The sequence below is a fragment of the Triticum aestivum genome, chromosome 2B, assembly GCF_018294505.1.
Source record: "Triticum aestivum cultivar Chinese Spring chromosome 2B, IWGSC CS RefSeq v2.1, whole genome shotgun sequence".
Classification (NCBI taxonomy): domain Eukaryota; kingdom Viridiplantae; phylum Streptophyta; class Magnoliopsida; order Poales; family Poaceae; genus Triticum; species Triticum aestivum.
The window spans coordinates 731,063,218-731,088,412 of NC_057798.1; positions in this window are offsets into that span (position 1 = coordinate 731,063,218).

Consider the following 25,195-nt stretch of genomic DNA (forward strand, 5'->3'; position numbering starts at 1 on the left):
GTTCTGCTGAAAACAGCGTCAGTCCAGGTTAGTTTCATTCAAATCATGCAAGTTAGAGTCCAAAACAAGGGCAAAAGTGTTTGGAAAAGTAGATACGTTGGAGACGTATCAACTCCCCCAAGCTTAAACCTTTGCTTGTCCTCAAGCAATTCAGTTGATAAACTGAAAGTGATAAAGAAAAACTTTTACAAACTCTATTTGCTCTTGTTGTTGTAAATATGTAAAGCCAGCATTCAAGTTTTCAGCAAAGATTATGAACTAACCATATTCACAATAATACTTAGGTCTCATGTTTACTCATATCAATGGCATAATCGACTAGCGAGCAATAATAATAAATCTCGGATGACAACACTTTCTCAAAACAATCATAATATGATATAACAAGATGGTATCTCGCTAGCCCTTTCTGAGACCGCAAAACATAAATGCAGAGCACCTTTAAAGACCAAGGACTGACTAAACATTGTAATTCATGGTAAAAGAGATCCAGTCAAGTCATACCCAATATAAACTAATAGTAATGCATGCAAATGAGAACGTGCTCTCCAGCGGGTGCTTTTTAATAAGAGGGTAATGACTCAACATAAAGGTAAATAGATAGGCCCTTCGCAGAGGGAAGCAGGGATTTGTAGAGGTGCCAGAGCCTGATTTTAAAATAGAGATGAATAATATTTTGAGCGGTATACTTTCACTGTCAATGCAACAACTATGAGATCTCGATATCTTCCATGCTACACACATTATAGGCGGTTCCCAAACAGAATGGTAAAGTTTATACTCCCCCACCACCAACAAGCACACTCCACGGCCATCCGAAACAACGGGGTACCGTCCATACCAACAACAGTCCTGGGGGAGTTTTGTTTAATAATTTTGTTTTGCTTTGATATTTTTTATCATGGGACTAGGCATCCTGGTTACCAGCCATTTTCTCGTGAATGAGGAGCAGAGTCCACTCCTGTTGAGAATAACCCACCTAGCATGGAAGATACAGACAGTCCTAGTTGAAACATGAGCTGCTCGAGCATACAAAACAGAATTTTATTTGAAGGTTTGGAGTTTGGCACATACAAATTTACTTGGAACGGTAGGTAAATACCGCATATAGGAAGGTATGGTGGACTCATATGGGATAACTTTGTGGTTTATGGAGTTTGGATGCACAAGCAGTATTCCCGCTTAGTACATGTGAAGGATAGCAAAAGACTGGGAAGCGACCAACTGAGAGAGCGACAACAGTCATGAACATGCATTAAAATTAATCAACACCGAGTAGAAGCATGAGTAGGATATAATCCACCATGAACATAAATATCATGAAGGCTATGTTGATTTGTTTCAACTACATGCGTGAACATGTGCCAAGTCGAGTCACTCGAATCATTCAAAGGAGGATACCATCCTATCATACCACATCACAACCATTTTAATAGCATGTTGGCACCCAAGGTAAATCATTATAAGCTCCTAGCTAATTAATCATGGCATAAGCAACTATAATCTCTAAATGTCATTGCAAACATGTTTATTCATAATAGGCTGAATCAGGAATGATGAACTCATCATATTTACAAAAACAAAAGAGGCTGAGTTCATACCAGCTTCTCTCATCTCAATCAGTCCATCATATATCGTCATTATTGCCTTTCACTTGCACGACCGAACGGTGTGTATAATAATAATAGTGCACGTGCATTGGACTAAGCTAGAATCTGCAAGCATTCAATTCAAGAGAGAAGACAAGGTAATATGGGCCCTAAGTTAAGTCAACAATCATGCATATGAGAGCCACTAAAATTTTTCATTATGGTCTTCTACTCTCGACCCCCAAAGGAAAGAAAAGAAATAAAACTATTTACACGGAAAAGCTCCCAACAAGCAAAAGAAGAACGAGAAATTTTTTTGGGTTTTCATTTTAATTACTACTACAAGCATGGAAATTAAACTAACTAATTTTTGTTGTTGTTTTCTTAAGGTTTAACAAACACACAAGAAGAAAGCTAGAAAAATAAATTAAACTAGCATGGATAATACAATGAAAGAGTATGAGCACTGACAACTAGAATAGTGTGTGAACATGAATGTAATGTCGGTGAGAGATACGTACTCCCCCAAGCTTAGGCTTTTGGACTAAGTTGGTCTATGCCCAAGGATCGCGGCTAGTCTCCCTGGTGTACTGAGGAGTATCATCTGGATACCACTAGCTAGAGATCTCCTCCGGATCCCACTGATAACAGGATGGACGATAAGGGTCCAGTGGAGGTTCCGACTCAGGCTCTGGAGCGGATGTCTGGCCTCGATGCGTGTACACGGCTTTTGGCAAGACGAGGTACTGGCCTGCAGTTAGATCAAACAACAAAGGCGCAGGAAGGGTAATAATCTCATTGTGTTTCTTATTAAATCTCAGGTTATACAGGAGCATCTTATCATCATTGTCAATAATAAATTCGTGCGCTACCATGCTCCTGTAATCTAAAAAGGTACAAGGCAGCAGTGTCTCCTCTTTCTCATCATGCCTAATAGGTATCTCGAAATGTTTAGCAAGGCGTGTAGTATAGATACCTCCAAAGATGGGGCCATTTATACAGTTTAAGCTTAACCATTTAGCAATAATGGCACCCATACTAAAAGTGTTATCACCGAATAAGGCATGGAGCAAAATAATAATATCAAGAACACTAAAGTTTCCACTATTTCCACGACCAATTAAGCATCGACTAGCAAATATGGTAAAGTAGCGTAAAACAGGAAAGTGTATGCTAGTGATTCTCGCATCGAACCCTTCCTCGGTTCCCTTATAGTAATAGTGTTAACAAAACCATCCACATCTTTATGATGCGGTTCATCTAGGCTGCCCTCAAAGGGTATTCTACAAGCCATGCAAATATTACGTAATGACATTTCCTTAGCCTCATCATATAAATGAAAAGATACTGAAGGAGGTGAATTCTTAGGATAATAGTAAAAGTTTTGCACGAAAGTATTGGTAAGTAAGAGATACTGTTCGACCCGGTCGTGGAGGAAGTCGGTGAGGCCCGCATTTTCAGCCAAAGAATAAAAGTCTTCATAAATCCCGGCTGCTCTCAAGAAATTATCACATGGCCACTCACAAGGCCTTACTTCCGCTATACGAGGAAGATTGTACTTGGCCTTTTCTTTCTTCTTAGCTTGTTTATCCTTAGAGCTTTGACTAGAAGAGCCCCTCAATAATCTCCTCATCATTTTCTGAAAATTTCTAAAATTTTTAGTAACTTCAAAACAAAAGTGAATCAAACTAAACAAGATTGATAGCAACTACTCCCACAAGTGCCTAGAGCCTATATCATGCATTAGAATTACTTGGGACCTCATAAATTTAACATGCAATCTCAAGAACAGGGTCACCTAGGCAGCAAAAATTTGCAATGAATAAAGCACTAGAACAAAAACTAATTGGACCAATGGAGGAGTCACATACCAAGCAACAATCTCCCAAAGCAGTTTTGTGAATGGAGCTTTGAGCAAGGAGATCGAAAATTGCAGCAAAATGAGCTAGAACTCGTGCTTGAGCTGGATGGGGATTTTTTGGGAGGAAGATGGAGTGTGTGGGTGTAGGAATAAGTGGAGGGGGCCCATCATGGGCCCACGAGGCAGGGGGCGCGCCCTGGACCCTCGTGAACAGGTGCTTGCCCCCCTGCTGTGTTCTCAGTGCCCCAAATACTCAAATATTCCATAAAAAAACATACTAAATTTGCAGGGCATTTGGAGCACTTCTATTTTTGGGATATTTTTTTATTGCATGGTAATTCAGAAAACAGACAGATAATACTATTTTTGCTTTATTTATTCTAAATAATAGAAAGTAAAAAGAGGGCACAGAAGGTTGTGCCTTCTAGTTTCATCCATCTCATGATCATCAAAATGAATCCAATAACAAGGTTGATCAAGTCTTGTTAACAAACTCATTCTGAATAACACGGAACCGGAGAAATTTCGAATAGCACTAGGTTACCTCAACGGGTATATGAACATCCCCTATAATAATAATATCATATTTTTTCTTGACAGTAGGAAGAGGAAATTCAAAACCTCCAATAATGATAGTTGAAACTTTTCCAATAGAATTGATGCTATGAACTTGAGGTTGTTTCCTCGGAAAGTGTACCGTATGCTCATTACCATTAATATGAAAAGTGGCATTGCCTTTGTTTCAACCAATAACAGCCCCTGTAGTATTCAAAAAGGGTCTACCAAGGATAATTGACATACTATCGTCCTCAGGAATATCAAGAATAACAAAGTCCGTTAAGATAGTGACATTTGCAACCACAACATGCACATCCTCACAAATACCGACAGGTATAGCAGTTGATTTATCAGCCATTTGCAAAGATATTTCAGTAGGTGTCAACTTATTCAATTCAAGTCTATGATATAAAGAGAGAGGCATAACACTAACACCGACTCCAAGATCACATAAAGCAGTTTTAACATAGTTTCTTTTAATGGAGCATGGTATAGTTGGTACTCCTGGATCTCCAAGTTTCTTTGGTATTCCACCCTTAAAAGTGTAATTAGCAAGCATGGTGGAAATTTCAGCTTCCGGTATCTTTCTTTTATTTGTAATGATATCCTTCATATATTTAGCATAAGGGTTTACTTTAAGCATATCAGTTAAGCGCATACGTAAGAAGATAGGTCTAATCATTTCAACAAAGCGCTCAAAATCCTCATCATCCTTTGTCTTGGATGGTTTAGGAGGAAAAGGCATGGGTTTCTGAACCCATGGTTCTCTTCCTTTACCGTGCTTCCTAGCAACAAAATCTCTTTTATCATAACGTTGATTCTTTGATTGTGGGTTATCAAGATCAACAGAGGTTCAATCGCTACATCATTATTATTGCTAGGTTGAGCATCAACATGAACATTATCATTAAAAATTATCACCAGGTTCATGTTCATCACCTGATTGTGTTTCAGCATCAGAAATAGAAATATCATTGGGATTCTCAGGTGTGTCTACAACAGTTTTACTAGAAGCATGCAAAGTCCTATCATTTTTCTTTTTCTTCTTCTTAGAAGAACTAGGTGCTTCTAAATTATTTCTATGAGAATCTTGCTCGATTCTCTTAGGGTGGCCTTCAGGATACAAAGGTTCCTGAGTCATTCTACCAGTTCTAGTAGCCACTCTAACAGCAAAATCATGTTTATTATTTAATTCATCGAGCAAATCACTTTGAGCTTTAAGTACTTGTTCAGCTTGAGTGGTAAATATAGAAGCGTATTTGCTAATGAGTTTAAGTTCACCTTTAAGTCTAGCCATATAATCACTCAAGCGTCCTATCATGAAAGCATTATTCTTTAATTCCCTACCAACATAAGCATTAAAACTTTCTTGTCTAGCCATAAAGTCATCAAATTCGTCTAAGCATTGACTATGAAATTTAGTAGACGGGATATCAACTTTATCATATCTATAGAGAGAATTTACCTTTACTACCCTGTGTCGGGTTATCAAGACGATGTGTTTCTTCAACAGGCGGTATATTAAGACCATGTATTTCTTCAATAGGAGGTAAATTCTTAACATCTTCAGCTTTAATACCTTTTTCTTTTATTGATTTCTTTGCCTCTTGCATATCTTCAGGACCGAGAAATAGAACACCCCTCTTCTTCGGAGTTGGTTTAGGAATAGGCTCAGGAGTTGGCTCAATTGGCTCAGGAATTGGCTCAGGAAGAGTCCGATTATTTTCATTAGTCAACGTATTATTCAATAAGAATTCAGCTTGTCGACTGTTCTTTCCCTGAAAACACAACCAACACAACTATCCAAGTGGTCCTTGGAAGCATCGGTTAGTCCATTATAAAAGATATCAAGTATTTCACTTTTCTTAAGAGGACGGTCAGGCAAAGCATTAAGTAATTGGAGAAGCCTCCCCCAAGCTTTTGGGAGACTCTCTTCTTTGATTTGCACAAAATTATATATTTCTCGCAAGGCAGCTTGTTTCTTATGAGCAGGGAAATATATAGCAGAGAAGTAATAAATCATATCCTGGGGACTACGCACACATCCAGGATCAAGAGAATTAAACCAAGTTTTATCATCACCCTTTAATGAGAACGGAAATATCTTAAGGATATAATAATAGCGAGACTTCTCATCATTAGTAAACAGGGTGGCTATATCATTTAACTTGGTAAGATGTGCCACAACAGTTTCAGATTCATTGCCATAAAAAGGATCAGATTCAACCAAGGTAATTATCTCAGGATCAACAAAGAATTCATCATCCTTATCAGAAACACAGATAGGTGAAGTAGCAAAAGCGGGGTCAGGTTTCATTCTAGCATTAAGAGATTGCTGCTTCCATTTAGCTAATAACTTCTTAAGATCATATCTATCATTGCAAGCAAAAATAGCTCTACCAGCTTCTTCATCCATAACATAACCCTCATGAACAACAGGGAATTCATACTTAGGGGGAGAACCTTCATCATCACTATCATCAATAATTTCATCTTCAATAATTTCATTCTCTCTAACCCTAGCAAGTTGTCGAGGTTTATCGATCAATAAGCATATCTTAGATGGTTAGATTTCTTATGGTGAAATCAACACATCCAAGGTTAAGTCCAAGACTTGTCACAAGTGTTCGCATATTTTCTATATTTATTTCAGCCTTTTCCGCAACATTCTTTCAACTGTATGATAGTCCGTCGAGTACGAGGTGATTGCGGTGATGCATCAACCTCAAGATACTCCCTTCATTCCCTTATACAAGGCCACTATAAAAAAAATACATTTTACATCTATACAAGGCCAGTAACAGTAATTGAGGCAAAATTTAATGATATTTCATCGTACTATAAACTTGTTTAATACTTGCATGCATGTAGACACAAGACTAGCCATAATGGGTAGTAACATAGAGTAGTACCATGCCTCGTGTTACTACTCTATGTTACTACCTCTATAGTGGGGAGTAACATATGTGTGGTAACATGCAACACTTCATTTATTAGGCTATAGACTCATTCTGCCTTGACATGTGTGATGTTATTCATACTACTAGTAACTAGCTATGTTACCACATGTCTCTCTTTCTTCATTTATTGCTTATGTGGCAAGCAATAAATGAAGAAAGAAAGACATGTGGTAACATAGATAGTTACTAGTAGTATGAGTAACATCGCACATATCAAAGCAAGATGAGTCTATAGCCTAATAAATGAAGAGTTGCATGTTACCACACATATGTTACTCCCCAGTCCCCACTATAGAGGTAGTAACATAGACGAATAAATGATTCCAGTTAACAAAAAGAAAAGTTGACTTGCAAAGCAGTCATTAAAACTTACCTTGGTACTTGTAGTTTGAGTTTGTGGCTTTGTATAAGGGAATGGAGAGAGTATGTCGGCTTATTCTCTCAGAGGTGATCATAGGGGTAGGTTGTGCATGTGTTTCATAGGGATGGATGTGTGTGTGCGCGTTTTATGAGCATCTGGCCAATATTGTGTTTTCGAAAATATTGTTATTGAATACTTCAGCATCACCATGAAAGATTGCGCCAACGTCCTGATAACCCACAAGTATAGGGGATCGCAACAATTTTCGAGGGTAGAGTATTCAATCCAAATTTATTGATTCGACATAAGGGGAGCCAAATAATATTCTCAAGTATTAGCAGTTGAGTTGTCAATTCAACCACACCTGGATAACTTAGTATCTGCAGCAAAGTATTTAGTAGCAAAGTAGTATGATAGTAATGGTAACAGTGGCAAAAGTAACGATAACAGTTTTGTAGTGACTGTAACAGTAACAACAGAAAAGTAAATAAGCAAAGCACAATATTTGAAAAGCTCATAGGCATTGGATCAGTGATGGATAATTATGTCGGATGCGATTCCTCATGTAATAGTTATAACATAGGGTGACACAGAACTAGCTCCAGTTCATCAATATAATGTAGGCATGTAGTCCGAATATAGTCATACGTGCTTATGGAAAAGAACTTGCATGACATCTTTTGTCCTACCCTCCCGTGGCAGCGGGGTCCTAGTGGAAACTAAGGGATATTAAGGCCTCCTTTTAATAGAGTACCGGACCAACGCATTAACACATAGTGAATACATGAACTCCTCAAACTACGGTCATCACCGAGAAGTATCCCGATTATTGTCACTTCGGGGTTGTCGGATCATAACACATAATAGGTGACTATAGACTTGCAAGATAGGATCAAGAACTCACATATATTCATGAAAACATAATAGGTTCAGATCTGAAATCATGGCACTCGGGCCCTAGTGACAAGCATTAAGCATAACAAGGTCATAGCAACATCAATCTCAGAACATAGTGGATACTAGGGATCAAACCCTAACAAAACTAACTTGATTACATGGTAAATCTCATCCAACCCATCACCTTCCAGCAAGCCTACGATGGAATTACTCACGCACGACGGTGAGCATCATGAAATTGGTGATGGAGGATGGTTGATGATGATGACGGCGACGAACCTCCCTCTCTGGAGCCCCAAACGGACTCCAGATCAGCCCTCCCGAGAGAGATTAGGGCTTGGTGGTGGCTCCGTATCGTAAAACGCGATGAAACTTTCTCTCTGGTTTTTTTCTCTGCAAAACGGAATATATAGAGTTGGAGTTGAGGTCGGTGGAGCATCAGGGGGCCCACGAGACAGGGGGGCACGCCCAGGTTGAGGGGGCGCGCCCCCACCCTCGTGGACAGGGTGTGGGCCCCCTGGCCTTGATTCTTTCGCCAGTATTTTTTATATTTTCCAAAAGTTATCTCCGTGGATTTTCAGGTCATTCCGAGAACTTTTGTTTTCTGCACAATAAACAACACCATGGCAGTTCTGCTGAAAACAGCGCCAGTCCGGGTTAGTTTCATTCAATCATGCAAGTTAGAGTCCAAAACAAGGGAAAAAGTGTTTGGAAAAGTAGATACGTTGGAGACGTATCACGTCCCTCACAACACTAACTTGTCCCCACATCGTGACATTCTATTAAACACCATATATAATCTAGAATTTTTAGTTGTGTCATCTAATCATAAACTAGAAAGATATACCAAGATTTTTCTATACCATCCAATTTAGAGATATCCACCAAGATACTATAGGGTACATACACATACATATAATACAATATTCATTCAAGTGTCATAAATTGTTTTGAGAAGACATTCATTTTCCTATTCTTAATTAGTCACATTTAACGGAATCATATTTAAATATCTTCTTAAGCAACAAAGTACTGAAAAGAAAGTCTAATGTAACATTTATTACGAAATAAATTTTAAATTTAGCAAAAAATATTAACTATGACCGTGAACCGAAAAATATGAGCTATAAACAGGTATAAGCATTTAGTATCAACTAGGAAACATGTCTGTGAATCAGTGGCGGAGCTTGAAAGAAAAAGTTGGGCGGGGCAGACAAAAGAAGAGCAAAATTTTCCATTCAAGTTATGTACCAAAGTACAGTTCAACCATGAAGGCAGTAATATTACATTAGCTAATACAGAAGTGTTGAGACATTAGAAATGGACTTACTCACAAACTAGAAATCAACTCTCCGATCCTTCTTGCTTATGAAATATGCAATGACATCTTCGTGGCTATAGTTCTCTAGAATCCCACCCTCTATGTGAACTAACAAGTTATTAGCAAGATTATCATCTTTCATCTTATTGCATAATCTTGTCTTAATGATCTTCATACTAGAAAATGCACGTTCGACACTCGTTGTAGAAACTGGAAGGGTAATGAGCAAACGAAGTAGTTTGTCAATCAAATTGTAGACGGCATGTCTTCCTGTCTCCACAAGGCATTGACATAGATCAATCAAGGTAGATTTTTTTTTTCAAATCATCATCCTTAGAAGCATCTGCCTCAATGCCAGCATTAGAGATTCCATTTTCTAGTTCAACTAGTTGGGCATGATGAAGCTCATCGTGGCACTTTGAAGAGGAGTCAATCATATTTATGATAAAGATCAATTTCTGAAAGAACTTGGAGATAGGGACCACTTTTTTAGATGCATCAACTAGAGTAAGTTGCAAGCGATGGGCATAACAATGGACATAATAAGCATATGGACATTCTTGGAGGAAAAGAGTTTGCAATCCATTTAACTCACCTCTAATGTTACTAGCCCCGTTGTAACCTTGTCCTCGAAGGTTCTGAATAACGAAACCATTGTTCGACAAAACAAAGCTCAACTCATCTCTAAGTGTCAAAGACCGTGTGTTCGCTACATGTATCAAGTCAAAGAATCTCTCCTGCAAAATACCACCTTTATCAATAAATCTAAGAACCAACGCCATTTGCTATCTCTTTGATGCATCACATGTTTCATCCACTAAAATAGAGCACTTACAGTCTCCAACTTCCTCATGAATATGCTTCTTGATTTTACATGCAAATATACTCAAGATCTCGTTCTAGATATCATGCGATGTGTATTTTGCATTGTATGGTGCATTCCCCATAAAACTCTGGAAATCTCAGGATTAAATTCGGCAAGGAGCTTCAGCATTTCGAGAAAGTTTCCTTGATTCTTTGACTATAGTCTCTCATCATGCCCTCTAAACGCACAAGCTTGGAGTGTAAGTCTGTTGTTGTTCCAATTCAAGCATGGGCAATGAATGATCTTCCTCAACTTGAGTTATGTCAGGTATTTTTTTTCTTTTAAAAACTAAATCAATTCTTCTCTGAGTTTGATTTTCCATGCCCATGATTACCTATGTTGAAATTTGCATAAGATCAAATCATCAAGCTATTATATTATCACTAGTAGGACTGATCACTAGGTGTATGGAACTAAAGAAAGTTAGGCTATTTGCTTATCAAATTGAGTATTTGGGGGGGGGAGGGGTTTACCTATGAAGTGTGCGTGCGGCGGGGCAGGGCGCTAAGTCATGGGCGCGCCAACCTTGTAGACTTGGATTTGGAGGAGAACAACTGCCGTAATCGATGGCCGACAGCACGAACGGCGCACTAGATCCCGGCAACGGCGGATGATGGGCGGCGGGAGCAGTCTGGGCGGGAGGTAGCTGTTGGGGAACGCAGTAATTTTAAAAAAATTCTACGCACATGCAAGATCCATCTAGGTGATGCATAGCAACGAGCGGGGAGAGTGTGTCCACGTACCCTTGTAGACCGAAAGCGGAAGCGTTCAGTAACGCGGTTGATGTAGTCGAACGTCTTCGCGATCCAACCGATCCAAGTACCGAACGGATGGCACTTCTGCGATCTACACACGTTCAGCTCGGTGATGTCCCTCGTACTCTTGATCCAGCTGAGGCCGAGGGAGAGTTTCATCAGCACGACGGCGTGATGACGGTGATGATGAAGTTACAGACGCAGGGCTTCGCTTAAGCACTACAACGATATGACCGAGGTGGAAATCTGTGGAGGGGGCACCGCACAAGGCTAATACAACTGTCAACTTGTGTGTCTATGGAGTGCCCCCCTCCCCCGTATATAAAGGAGTGGAGGAGGGGAGGGGCAGCCCTCATAGGGTGCGCCCAAGGGGGGAGTTCTACTCCCAGTAGGAGTAGGTTCCCCCTTCCCTTGTTGGAGTATGAGAAGACGGAAGAGGGAGAGAGAGTGAAGGAAAGGGGGCCCAGCCCCCCACCTAATTCGGATTGGGCTTTGGGTGGCGCGCCCTCCACCTGGCCGCCTCCTCCTCTCTCCCACTAAGGCCCAATAAGGCCCATTGACTCCCTGGGGGGTTCCGATAACCCCCCGGTACTCCGGTAAATGCCCGAACTCATCCGGAACCCTTCCGGTGCCCAAACACAGCCTTCCAATATATCGATCTTTATGTCTCGACCATTTCGAGACTCCTCGTCATGTCCGTGATCACATTCGGGACTCCGAACAACCTTTGGTACATCAAAACACATAAACTCATAATACTGATCATGATCGAACATTGAGCATGTGAACCCTACGGGTTCGAGAACTATGTAGACCAGACTGGGACTCAGTTCTGGCCAATAACCAATAGCGGAACTTGGATGCTCATATTGGTTCCTACATATTCTACGAAGATCTTTATGGGTCAAACCGCATAACAACATACGTTGTTCCCTTTGTCATCGGTATGTTACTTGCCCGAGATTCGATCATCGGTATCTCAATACCTAGTTCAATCTCATTGCCGGCAAGTCTCTTTACTCGTTCCGTAATGCACCATCCCGCAACTAACTCATTAATCACATTGCTTGCAAGGCTTATAGTGATGTGCATTACCGAGAGGGCCCAGAGATACCTCTCCGACAATTAGAGTGACAAATCCTAATCTCAATCTATGCCAACTCAACAAACACCATTGGAGACACCTGTAGAGCATCTTTATAATCACCCAGTTACGTTGTGACATTTGATAGCACACTAAGTGTTCCTCAGGCATTTGGGAGTTGCATAATCTCATAGTCATAGGAACATGTATAAGTTATGAAGAAAGCAATAGCAACAAACTAAATGATCATCGTGCTAAGCTAACGGATGGGTCAAGTCAACCACATCATTCTCTAATGATGTGATCCCGTTCATCAAATGACAACTCTTGTCCATGGTTACGAAACTTAACCATATTTGATTAACGAGCTAGTCAAGTAGAGGCATACTAGTGAAACTTTGTTTGTCTATGTCTTCACACATGTACTAAGTTTCCGGTTAATACAATTCTAGCATGAATAATAAACATTTATCATGATATAACAAAATATAAATAACAACTTTATTTATTGCCTCTAGGGCATATTTCCTTCAGTCTCCCACTTGCACTAGAGTCAATAATCTAGTTCACATTGCCATGTGATTTAACACCAATAGTTCACATCACCATGGTCAAACACTCCTTTATGCTTTCCAGAAAATTCTACATCATTTCTGATCAGCAATATGTCATTCACATATACTTATCAGAAAGGCTGTAGTGCTCCCACTCACTTTCTTGTAATTACAGACTTCTCCAAAAGTCTGTATAAAACCATATGCTTTGATCACACTATCAAAGCGTATATTCCAACTCCGAGATGCTTGCACGAGTCCATAAATGAATCGCTGGAGCTTGCACACTTTGTTAGCACCTTTTGGATCGACAAAACCTTCTTGTTGTATCATATACAACTTTTCTTTAAGATCTCCATTAAGGAATGTAGTTTTGGCATCCATTTGCCATATTTCATAAAATGTGGCAATTGCTAACATGATTCGGACAGACTTAAGCATCGCTATGAGTGAGAAAATCTTACCATAGTCAACACCTTAAACTTGTCGAAAACTTATTTTACGATAGTTCGAGCTTTGTAGATAGTAACACTACTATCAGCATCCATCTTCCTCTTGAAGATCCATTTATTCTTAATGGCTCGCCGATCATTGGGCAAGTCAATTAAAGTCTATACTTTGTTCTCGTAGAAGGATCCCATCTCAGATTTCATGGCTTCAAGCCATTTCATGGAATCTGGGCTCATCATCGCTTCCTCATAGTTCGTAGGTTCGTCATGGTCAAGTAACATGACGTCCAGAACAGGATTACCCTACCACTCTAGTGTGGCTCTTACTCTGGTTGACCTACGAGGTTCGGTAGTAACTTGATCTGAAGTTTCATGATCATCATCATTAACTTCCTCACTAATTGGTGTAGGCATCACTAGAACTGATTTCAGTGATGATCCATTTTCCAATTTGGGAGAAGGTACAACTACCTCATCAAGTTCTACTTTCCTCCCACTCACTTCTTTCGGAGAAACTCCTTCTCTAGAAAGGATTCATTCTTAGCAACAGATATCTTGCCTTTGGATCTGTGATAGAAGGTGTACCCAACAATTTCCTTTGGGTATCCTATGAGGACACATTTCTCCGATTTGGGTTTGAGCTTATCAGGTTGAAGCTTATTCACATAAGCATCGTAGCCCCAAACTTTAAGAAACGACAGCTTATGTTTCTTGCCAAACCACAGTTCATATGGTGTCGTCTCAACGGATTTAGATGGTGCCCTATTTAACGTGAATGCAGTTGTCTCTAATGCATAACCCCAAAACGATAGTGATAAATCGGTAAGAGACATCATAGATCGCACCATATCTAATAAAGTACGGTTATGACGTTCGGACCCACCATTATGCTGTGGTGTTCCAGGTGGCGTGAGTTTGTGAAACTATTCCATATTGTTTTCAAATGAAGACCAAACTCGTAACTCAAATATTCGTCTCTATGATCAGATCGTAGAAACTTTATTTTCTTGTTACGATGATTTTCCAGTTCACTCAAAAATTCTTTAAACTTTTCAAATGCTTCAGATTTATGTTTCATCAAGTAGATATACCCATATCTGCTCAAATCATCTGTGAAGGTTAGAAAATAAGGATACCCGCTGTGAGCCTCAACACTCATTGGATCACATACATCAGTATGATTTATTTCCAATAAGTCAGTTTCTCGCTCCATTGTTCTGGAGAACGGAGTCTTAGTCATCTTGCCCATGAGGCATGGTTCGCAAGCATCAAGTGATTCCAAAAGCCCATCAGCATGGAGTTTTTCCATGCGCTTTACACCAATATGACCTAAATGGCAGTGCCACAAATATGGTGCACTATCATTATGAACTTTGCATCTTTTGGCATCAATATTATGAATATGTGTATCACTACGACCGAGATTCAATAAACCATTCACCTTGGGTGTATGACCACAGAAGGTTTTATTCATGTAAACAGAATGACAATTATTCTTTGACTTAAATGAATAACCGTATTGCAATAAACATGATCCAATCATATTATGCTCAACACAAACACCAAATAACATTTATTTTAGGTTCAACACTAATCCCGAAGGTAAAGGGAGTGTGCGATGGTGATCTTATCAACCTCGGAATCACTTCCAACACACATTGTCACCTTGCCCTCAACTAGTCTTTGTTCATTTTGTAACTCCTGTTTTGAGTTACTAATCATAGCAACTGAACCAGTATCAAATACCCAGGGGCTACTATGAACACTAGTAAAGTACACATCAATAACATGTATATCATATATACTTTTGTTCACTTTGCCATCCTTCTTATCCGCCAAGTATCTAGGGCAGTTCCAGTTCCAGTGACCATTTCCTTTGCAATAGAAGCACTCAGTTCTAGGCTTGGGTCTAGCTTTGGGCTTCTTCATGGGAGTAGCAACTTGCTTGCTATTCTTCTTTGAAGTTACTCTTTCTTTCCCTTTGCCCTTTTCTTGAAACTAGTGGCCTTGATAACCATCAACACTTGATGCTATTTCTTGATTTCTACCTTCACCGATTTTAGCATCGAAGAGCTTGGGAATTACTTTTGTCATCCCTTGCATATTATAGTTCATCACTAAGTTCTAGTAACTTGGTGATAGTGACTAGAGAACTTTGTCAATTACTATCTTATCTGGAAGATTAACTCCCACTTGATTCAAGCAATTGTAGTACCCAGACAATCTGAGTACACGCTCACTGGTTGAGCTATTCTCCTCCATCTTGTAGGCAAAGTACTGTCAGAGGTCTCATACCTCTCGACAAGAGCATGAGTATGAAATACCAATTTCAACTCTTAGAACATCTTATATGCTCTTGGCGTTCAAAACGTTTTTGAAGTCCCGGTTCTAAGCCATAAAGCATGGTGCACTAAACTATTAAGTAGTCATCATACCGAGCTTTGTCAAACGTTCATAACGTGTGCATCTGCTCCTGCAATAGGTCTGTCACCTAGCGATGCATTAACGACATAATTCTTCTATGCAGTAATGAGGATAATCCTCAGATCACGGACCAAGTCCGCATCATTGCTACTATCATCTTTCAACTTATTTTTCTTTAGGAACATATCAAAAATAAACTGGAAGCTACATTGCAAGCTATTGATCTACAACATAGATATGAAAATACTATTAGGACTAAGTTCATGATAAATTAAAGTTCAATTAATCATATTACTTAAGAACTCCCACTTAGATAGACATCCCTCGAGTCATCTAAATGATCACGTGATCCATATCAACTAAACCATGTCTGATCATCATGTGAGATGGAGTAGCTTTCAATGGTGAACATCACTATGTTGATCATATCTACTATATGATTCACGCACGACCTTCCGGTCTCAGTGTTCCGAGGTCATATCTGCATATGCTAGGCTCGTCAAATTTAACCCGAGTATTCTGCCTGTGCAAAACTGGCTTGCACCCGTTGTATGTGAACATAGAGCTTATCACACCCGATCATCACGTGGTGTCTCGGCACGAAGAACTGTAGCAACGGTGCATACTCAGGGAGAACACTTATACCTTGAAATTTAGTGAGAGACCATCTTATAATGCTACCACCGTACTAAGCAAAATAAGATGCATAAAGGATAAACATCACATGCAATCAATATAAGTGATATGATATGGCCATCATCATCTTGTGCCTTTGATCTCCATCTCCAAAGCACCGTCATGATCACCATCATCACCGGCTTGACACCTTGATCTCCATCGAAGCATCGTTGTCGTCTCGCTAACTATTGCTTCTACGACTATCGCTACCACTTAGTGATAAAGTAAAGCAATTACATGGCGATTGCATTTCATACAATAAAGCGACAACCATATGGCTCCTGCCAGTTGCCGATAACTATGTTACAAAACATGATCATCTCATACAACAATTTATATAATCACGTCTTGACCATATCACATCACAACATGCCCTACAAAAACAAGTTAGACGTCCTCTACTTTGTTGTTGGATGTTTTACGTGGCTACTACGGGCTTATCAAGAACCGTTCTTACCTACACATCAAAACCACAACGATTTTTCGTCAAGTTTGTTGTTTTAACCTTCAACAAGGACCGAGCGTAGTCACACTCAATTCAACTAAAGTTGGAGAAACAGACACCCACTAGCCACCTGTGTGTGAAGCACGTCGGTAGAACCAGTCTCGCATAAGCGTACGCGTAATGTCGGTCTGAGCCGCTTCATCCAACAATACCGCCGAATCAAAGTATGACATGTTGGTAAGCAGTATGACTATTATCGCCCATAACTCTTTGTGTTCTACTCGTGCATATAACATCTACGCATAGACTTGGCTTGGATGCCACTGTTGGGGAACGCAGTAATTTGAAAAAAAATCCTACGCACATGCAAGATCCATCTAGGTGATGCATAGAAACGAGCGGGGAGAGTGTGTCCACATACCCTTGTAGACCAAAAGCGGAAGCGTTCAGTAACGCGGTTGATGTAGTCGAACGTCTTTGCGATCCAACTGATCCAAGTACCGAACAATTGGCACCTCCGCGATCTGCACACGTTCAGCTCGGTGACGTCCCTTGTACTCTTGATCCAGCTGAGGCTGAGGGAATGTTTCGTCAGCACGAAGGCTTGATGACGGTGATGATGAAGTTATCGACGCAGGAGAAGAAGGAAGAGGGAAAGAGAGGGAAGGAAAGTGAGGGCCAGCCCCCCACCCAATTCTGATTGGGCTTGGGTGCGCGCCCTCCACCTGGCCTCCTCCTCCTCTCTCCCACTAAGGCCCAATAAGGCCCAATGACTCCCCGGGGGGTTTCGGTAACCCCCCGGTACTCCGGTAAATGCCCGAACTCATCGGAACCCTTCTGGTGTCCAAACATAGCCTTCCAATATATTGATCTTTATGTCTCGACCATTCGAGACTCCTCGTAATGTCTATGATCACATCCAGGACTCCAAACTACCTTCGGTATATCAAGAAAACATAAACTCATAATATCGATCATCATCGAACGTTAAGCGTGCGGGCCCTATGAGTTCGAGAACTATGTAGGCATGACCGAGACTCACTTCCGGTCAATAACCAATAGCGGAACCTGGATGCTCATATTGGTTCCTACATATTCTATGAAGATCTTTATCGGTCAAACCGCATAACAACATAAGTTGTTCCCTTTGTCATCGGCATGTTACTTGCCCGAGATTCGATCGTCGGTGTCTCAATACCTAGTTCAATCTCGTTACCGGCAAGTCTCTTTACTTGTTCCGTAATGCGTCATCCCCCAACTAACTCATTACTCACATTGCTTGCAAGGCTTATAGTGATGTGCATTACCGAGAGGCCCCAGAGATACCTCTCCGACAATCAGAGTGACAAATCCTAATCTCGATCTATGCCAACTCAACAAACACCATCGGAGGCACCTGTAGAGCATCTTTATAATCACCCAGTTATGTTGTAACATTTGATTGCACACTAAGTGTTCCTCAGGTATTCGGGAGTTGCATAATCTCATAGTCATAGGAACATATATAAGTTATGAAGAAAGCAATAGCAACAAACTAAGCGATCATCGTGCTAAGCTAATGGATGGGTTAAGTCAATCACATGATTCTCTAATTATGTGATCCCGTTCATCAAATGACAACTCTTGTCCATGGTTAGGAAACTTAATCGTATTTAATTAATGAACTAGTCAAGTAGATGCATACTAGTCACTGGCGGAGCTACGTGTAGCTAAAAGTGGCCGTGGCCCGCCCAGCACATGGCAAATGCAGCAGGGGAGTGAGGGTAGACTCGGACATGAGTGCAAAAGTATTGGAGTGTTCTCCCTACTGGCCCGCCCAGCAAAGCTGCTGTAGCTCCGCCACTGATACTAGTGATACTCTGTTTGTCTATGTATTTACACATGTACCAAGTTTTCGGTTAATACAATTCTAGCATGAATAATAAACATTTATCATGATATAAGGAAATATAAATAACAACTTTATTTATTGCCTTTAGGGCATATTTCTTTCAGTAGCAGGGCAGGGGCGAGGCGAGATCCAGGCCATCACCGTAGCAGTTGCTCTGCAAGACGGCTGGCGGCGTGCTCCGGTGGACCATGCTCCCTGTCCATGGCGGTCGGCGTGGGCAGTGCGGCTACATGACTCTGATAGTGAGATGGGGAATTGGGGAAAGCCATGCGTGATGCGTGTGCATGGTAGTCCTCCTGTGCCGCTGTGCTTGAGACAAGACGATGGACGATGGCATGTGTGGTTGTGCGTTTGTGTGGGCTCAATGGGCTGGCCTAAGATGACTAGTAGTAAAAAAACTGTTGTCAAATTCCTTGGCGGGCCATGGCCCATGTCTGCCCCTACAGAGCTCTGCCCCTGCTGTGAATTGCAACAGGAGAGAAAAGCGCAAATAAGCAAGCATGCCTCAAGGAGAACCTTCTTCACTAACCACATGTAAGAGGCTAAATCATTTATTTCAACGTGGCGCTGAACTCGTTTTGCCATTTATCCTCTTCCTGACCCCCACCAATGGGGCTGCATTGTCTACTTGATCACAACACATTCAAATGTGGTAATCTCAAGCGTTGATTATCTTGATCACCAAACCGGGAGCATCTGTTCTTACAAAACCAAACATGGGGATAAAAATCAAGCTAAGCATATGTTTTTAGCAAGACCAAACAAGGGCATGCCATTTAGAATTACCAGGATGTATATTTGTAATAATACAAAAAATGTACAAATAGTTGTTGTAGATATAACACTGCTAATACAACGAGTGCTTCTCACATGGTCATTTTTTAGGCTACGGGCATTAGCCAACACTGTTTTTCTATGGGTCTGACAAGGCCTCAATCAATTCGGACTTGCTCAGTCAGCTGATGTCATGCATGCATGGTGTGGGCGATGTATGTTTTCCTTCCGCTGGTTCGTGGTCAGTGTGGTCGCTCAAGGGCTAGGAATTAGCTATTTTTCCTTTCTTTGTTCCTTCGGCGGAGTAACTACCTTCTCTTCTGGCCTATTTTCCTATCTTTTTCACTTTTATATTACTTTTCCTTACATTTTCAAAATTATTTTATATTGTAAATATAAATAAGAAATTGAACCTGCACAAGTTACAATCGCGTTGCACCCCCTATAGTTGATGACGGGTTACGATACAGGCAGTCGCAACTCTAGTGTTGGACATACAACTGTCCCACTCCCCTTCACTTGCAGCCACATTGTACCTTGCAGTTGCAGGCGGGTGGCGCCACATCCAATTGAAACTCTATTTGTGGACTTGCAACTTGCCGGCATTTCCCGCCCTCCCAGTTGAAGTCATGTTGTACCTCTTGCAGTTGTAGACGGGTAGCGACACATGCATCAACAACTCTAGTGATGGACATGCAACTGGCCGATATCCCTCCCCCTCCAGTTGCAGTCGTGATGCACCCCATGCAGTCGTAGGAGCATTGCGACACATGTAGTTGCACCTATAGTGCTGGACATGCAATTGGCTGACATTCCTCCCACTCTAGTTGCAGTCGTGTTGTACCCCTTGTAAATGCAGGCAGGTTGTGATACATCAGTTGCAACTCTAGTTGTGGACTTGCAACTGACCGGCATCTCCCCCCTTCCAGTTGCAGTCGTGTTGTATCCCTTGCAGTTGCAGGCGGGTTGCGACACGTGTAGCTGCAACTCTATTTGTGGACTTGCAACTGGCCAGCATCCCCCTCCAATTGCAGTCCTGTTGTAGCCCTTGCAGTTGCAGGCGGCTTGCGACACATGCTGTTGCATCTCTAGTGATGGTGATGCAATTGGCCGATATCCCCCCCCTCCAGTTGCAGTCATGTTGTACCCACTGCAGTTACACACGGGTTGCGCCACGTGTAGTTGCAACTCAAATAATGGACATGTAACTAGCCAATATCTCAATTAACTTACAGTCACGTTTTACTCCTTCCAATTGCAGACGGGGTTGTGACAAGTGCAATTGTTGATTGCGTTATGGATGTTCACATAACTCATTTTACATACATGGAAAATAAAAGTAATGCAACAAGATGTATAAAGAATAAAAAATAGGAAAAATAAAAAGGAAAATAATTATAAAAAAAGAAAGGACATTAACTAAAAAGTTAATGATACAAAAGCACAAAATACATGAATGAAGAAAAGAAAAATAAGAATGCAAAAAATATACAAAAGAGTATATAAAAAACTAAAAAAATGGTAGCCAACCAAAAAAGAAAAGGCCAACCGACAACGAAAAAGGCCACAACCCGTGGCCAGTCCCCCGCGCAAACCTCAGCCCGACAGAAAAAACAAAGACAAAAGAGAGCAGCCCAATCCCAAACTTCGCATGCGAGCTGTTCATACGAAAGGTTAATAGTGCACATATGTTATTAAAACAACAGACAAATCCAACAGTCAGTGTGGTCGACTTAGACTTGACTAACAATCAATCAACGAAGTTTTAGCAAACCCCTTTTTCTATAGCATTTTTTAGGGAACCCTTTTCTTCTACAGCAGAAAACAATCTGCCCTCTGCTCGGCGTCCTTATATCTCGCCTTCGGTGGGTCCACCTTCGGACTCGCTGAAGGCGGACCGGAGATAGGCCGGCCCACGCCTGCGGCAGGCCACATGCTCTTTTTCTTTTTTCGTTCTTTCTTTATTTGGGTACTTTTGATTATGCTTTAATATATTCGAAATATATAAATTACAAAAAAATCTACAAAAAACATTTGAAAAGTGTTGAACAAGTATTTAAATAACGTTGAATAAGTATTTGACAAAATGTTGAACAAGTATTTGAAAAATGTTAATCAAGCATTCGAAAAAATGTTGAATGTAAATAGAAAATTTGTAAATCCTTTATTAAAAAAATGATGAATTTATTCTCATGTATATAAAACTGTAAATCAAGAATATTTTTAAGTATTGAACAAGTAATTGAAAAAAATGTTAATCAAGAATTTTGGAAATGTTAAATGTGTATAGAAAAATGTTGATCATGTATTAAAAAATAACTAAATTTTTTATCATGTATATGAAAATGTTAAACAAACATTTAAAAAAAATTGAACAAGTATTTGCAAAATGTTAATAAAGCATTTGAAAAATGTAGATCATGAATTAAAAAAGAATTAATCAAGGATTTGAGAAGATTTTAAAGTATATATAGGAAAAATGTTGACAATGTATTCAAAAAAATGCTAAACTTATATTTGAAAAATGTTAATTAACTATTCGAAAAATGTTAAAAGTTTGTACAAAAAATGTTCATCATTTATTAAACAACAGTAAATTTGTATTGGAAAAATCTGAAACGTCTATTAGAAAAATGTTATCGATATATACAAAGAATGGAGAATGAAAACGAAAGAAACAAAAAACACAAAAAATAAAACCAAACAATAGGCCGAAAAACAAAAAACAAAGAAAAAATAAAAAAGAATGAAACAATGTCGGAGAGGAAAAAAGGAAAGAATGAAAAATGATGAAAAAAATGGAGAATACAAAATAAAATAAACAAGAGAAAACATAAAAATCAGAGAAGACCGGCTCGGATCGCCTCAAGTAAATCGCGACCCGATTCTAAAAAGAAGATTAAATCGCGACCCCACTACTTACCAGTAACGAGAAGTGGGCGTATTAGTTAGCAAGGCTATATCCCTGGAGACCAGGGTTCGACCCCGCTTTCTCCCTATTTTCAATTTCATTTTCCTTTGATATACGTGCGGACGGGCCATGCAGTCTTTTTTTTTTGCAGGCAATAATGAGACTTTATTCAAACAAAAGGATTCACTGGATCGTCAGCCAACATGCTGCTCACCAGGAACCTAGGGGTCTCTTCCAGTCAACTTTCAGTCATGCTCAGTGTGAAAGCACGCTTGGCACAAAGATGAGCTGGATAGTTTGCTGACCGGATTACATGATGAATATCAAAGGAAGAAAAATCAACAACTAGCTCTCCTATTTCAGAAAACAAAGGTGCCACAACCGAAAGGGAATTGTGACGATTTTTCCAGAGTTCCAAAACCTCCAGGCAGTTTGTTTCGATGATCACCTGCTGAAAGCCTCTGAGCTTCGCAAAGCGCACGACTTCCCGAACAGACATGGCTTCAGCTATAAGAGGATTCATGACGCCAACAAGGGTTTTGCTCTGAGCTCCCAAGAGACGACTTGCTGCGCGAGCCACCCCTCCCGCTCCACCGTTGCCGCCATCCAAATGAATTGCTGCATCGGTGTTTATTTTGATGATCATACCATCAGGGGGCCGCCACCCATAACCTGGCAGGATTTCCAGGTCTTGCCGAGGCATATCCAAGATCGCGAGATCTTCTTTGATGCGCCTCACAGAAGTAGACGGGTCGATCTCATCATGATCATGAGTGAGGCGATTCCGGGAGTGCCAGATCGCCCACATTACTGTGACTGTGATCGCTCGCTCCCTCTCTGAGAGCAGTTGGTCACATAAGATATCACGGGACCAAGTATTGGGATGCAGCTTCGGCAAGGTAAAATCAAAGAGCATTTGAGCCTGCACCGAGAACTGTTTTGCATGCGAACAGTGGACGAGGGCATGTGTCAAGTCCTAATCCGAAGCCATGCAAATCTTGCATCTTCCAATTTCCTGTATGTGGCCATGCCTCAAGGTGCACTCCATCGGAATGATTCCTTTCAGAACTCGCCAATAGAAAACCCGGACTTTGGGGATCACATTGATTTTCCACAAAGCACGCCACAACTCTGTATTGTCATTTGAGGATCCGGTACCCGCCCCTTCTTCGAGAGCAGGACACTCTTTTTTGTTCACTAGAGACCGATACGCCGATTTGACTGTATATATGCCAGATTTTTCATGTGCCCATGCCATAAAATCATCACCGCCTCCCTGCCACAAAGGTATATTCAGGATAGCTTGGGCATCAGGAGCAATAAAAATTGCACGTAATAACTCCGTCTTCCATGTCCAGTTGTCGAAGTCAATAAGCTCACTGACCAGCTCAACAGGTGTATTTGCAGGTTTGAATATAGGAGTCATAGATATTGTGGATGGGATCCATCGGTCCCCCCATATGGATATGGTGGAACCTATACCCTCCCGTTTGATGAGGCCAGCGTCGAGCGCCTCTCAACCGGCAAGAATAGCTTGCCAGGTAGCAGATGCAGACTTTGGTACTGTGGTTAGCTGGAACTCGCAATCTGGGAAATATCTGCCCTTCAACACACGAGCACAGAGAGAGTTGGGATTTGTCATAAAGCGTCATCCGTGCTTTCCCAGAAGTGCTAGGTTGAACAAACGTAGGTCACGGAAACCCATTCCACCTTTGCATTTTGGTGTAGCTAATTTATCCCATGATATCCATTGCATAGAACGCCTATCAATGGAGCTACTCCAAAAGGATTTTGCCATACCTAATGTCAGATTCTTACAAACTTTTTTGGTCAGAAGAAAACATGACATACTGAATGTAGGAATTGCTTGGATAACAGACTTGAGTAGCGCTTCTCTAGCAGCACAGGCTAGTAGTCGCTTCGACCATCCCTGCATATTCGCACGTGGCCGTTCAACATATGAACGAAAGTGCCACTGGTGATCCTGCCTATTGCTGTGGGCAGACCAAGATGGCGCTCGCCAAAGGCCTCAACTTGGACACCGAGCGATAATTTAACTGCCTCACGAATCAGATGAGGGGTATTGGGACTGAAAAATACTGAGCTTTTGCCACAGTCTACTCTCTGTCCCGAGGCCTCCCCATAGATGTGTAGTATATCATCGAGTCTTGATGCATATTGACTGTCAGCTTTCATGAAAATTAAACAATTGTCAGCAAACAGTAAGTGATTAACCCATGGTGATTTGAAACTCACACGAATGCCCCTGTCAATGTATCCACCATACAAGTTGAGCAATAATGACAGTCCTTCTGCACACAAAAGAAACATGAACGGTGACACAGGGCATCCTTGCCGCAAGCCCCTAGAGGGGGTGAAGTATGGTAGAAGTTCACCATTAACTCGAACTGTGAAGCGCACCGAAGTAACACACTTCATTATCAGTCGAACAAAATTGATGCTTAAGCCAAGTTTCAATAGAATGGACTCCAGATAGTGCCACTCCACTCGATCGTAAGCTTTCATCATGTCTAGCTTAACTGCAAACATGTGATTTTCCCCTTTTTCCTTCTCTTCATTGTATGAACGCTTTCATAAGCAACCAGTATATTATCCGTGATCAGGCGTCCGGGGACAAAAGCACTCTGCTCATCACTAATCAACTCATCCATCAAGCTCCTCAAGCGGTTAGTAATAACCTTAGCTGCTATCTTGTACAGTACAGGGCATAGAGCGATGGGTCGATATTGGGATATAGACTGGGGGTGTCGTACCTTAGGTATAAATGTGATCGAGGTATCATTCAGACCTGTTGGTA